Source organism: Anopheles arabiensis, chromosome 2 (genome assembly GCF_016920715.1).
Source record: "Anopheles arabiensis isolate DONGOLA chromosome 2, AaraD3, whole genome shotgun sequence".
In the NCBI taxonomy this organism is placed as follows: domain Eukaryota; kingdom Metazoa; phylum Arthropoda; class Insecta; order Diptera; family Culicidae; genus Anopheles; species Anopheles arabiensis.
Window position 1 is genome coordinate 58,791,169 of NC_053517.1, and position 1,787 is coordinate 58,792,955.

General features: G+C 43.1%; 1 long non-coding RNA gene across 1 annotated transcript; it reads left to right on the forward strand.

The window, feature by feature from the left end:
- Positions 1–853: 853 nt before the first annotated feature.
- On the forward strand, positions 854–1,566 carry LOC120901248. Its single transcript, XR_005739286.1, has 2 exons — positions 854–939; positions 1,034–1,566. It is a non-coding gene; the product is annotated as an uncharacterized LOC120901248 (long non-coding RNA).
- The last annotated feature ends 221 nt before the right edge of the window (positions 1,567–1,787 follow it).

Here is a 1,787-nt window from a genome sequence, read left to right on the forward strand (position 1 = left end):
ACATATACGCAAAAACGGGGTCTCGGGAGGCGAAGGCGGTCCTTGTCTCTGGGATAGCCAGCATCGCCCGAGGGCGGAGAGTTTTTGCGGGCACGTACAGTTGTATCGACGAGAGCAAAACTGGGAAATCGATGCTACCATTGAGAAGCCCAACAATAAAAGCCAGCCTAGCATCCCAACCGGCATTATCGCGCGATTTTTATGTGTATCTATAATTTTTCTCATTCTAACATTCAGAAAATTTTTCACTCTGTCTTGCTCTTCTGGGTGTTGGTCACTTTTTGCTCGCAACTTGGCTGTGTTTCACCAACCATCCTCATGTTGCATATGGTTCTTCTCTTTCCATCGTTCGAGAGAAACTCTTGTGTCTCGCTTTTCTGGGACTTGTCCAATTTCGCTTGCTACACCAAGCGTTCACGCAAGCGATCTTCTCTCGTCCGCTCTTTGTATCATCTTGCAGGTACTCCCCGATATACGCTATTAATGCGGACCGGAGGCAATAACGTATCTCGAATATTAGCAAATGTCGAGTTTTCAGTCAAATTATAGCTAATTTTCGTATAATTTTGCTTGAAGTGGTAGGATTTACCACTTAAATAGTTATTTAATCTGATTCAACTGAAGAATACAATTGTACACCTTTTGAAATGGTTTTTAATATTCGATCAAAAGGGAATTTATTTTGAATTTGATATTCGATGTGCCAAATTAGTACAATTTGCTCAAAGAACTTTCAAATTTAGAAAAAAAGCTTATAGCGAAATCGCGTATATCGAGTATGGCGTATATCGGGGAATACCTGTATAGTCACCCGAAGAAGGCGCTACTTCGCGTTCACATGAAAATGTGGTAGTGTGATATCAAGTTTGCAAGCGGTAGGCTACGTCGATGCGTGCCCGTTTTTTTCTCTCGTGAAACCAGTACGGAAAAAACTATTTGGTAAGTACAGCGTTTAATAAAGGATTATATCAATCTGTATCAAACTAAATGGTATTAATAATTGGTGATATCAAATCAATTTCGTTTTCTATAGCAAATCGTAACACACGCACAAACGGAAGTGAGCACGGACCACGATAGAAATAATCAATTGGTTGGTAAGTATCATGCTTCGCGTTAAATGGAACAGCGGTTTTCAAAATAGATAATATTTCCCTCTTTCACCAGCAGTGCCAAAAACAAAAGGACAGGAGAGGCAGGAACGATCATTCAACGCGTTAGCGCCGGACGAAGGAGAAGCGGCAGGAAGGCAGGAACGATCCTCCAACGTGCTAGCGCCTGGTAGAGGAGAGGCGGCAGGAAGGTAGGGACGATCATCCAGCACGCTAGCGCAGCACCTGGGAGCAGCGAGGGGGAGGCAAGCAGGAATAATTTTTAACGCGTGCACACCATTCGACGAAGACAACGCTGGATGAAAGGAAGAACGAGGAGAGAAGGCAGGCAAGACGGGTACGTGTGTATTCCGCACCGGTTTTCGGCAGTGTGAATTGTGTGAGTATGTAAATTTGTATGTGCGAGTAAGAAGGTAAAATAAAGAGCGTAAGCATGTGCGGAATCGACAAATGAGAGCAAGAGCTTTGTAGGGAGAATGAAGAGAATGAAAGAAATTGAGAAGGGATGTAGCATACAGAAACCAAATGTATGATACACGCTGTCACACGGTTGGAAAAACCTTCTCTATAGTTCTGCTATCGAGAACGATTTGACCGCGCTATAGAGAACACTTTTTCAATACAAAAAAAACCGGTTGCAACGTGACAATGTCGGTTGGGATTTCCACGCAAACA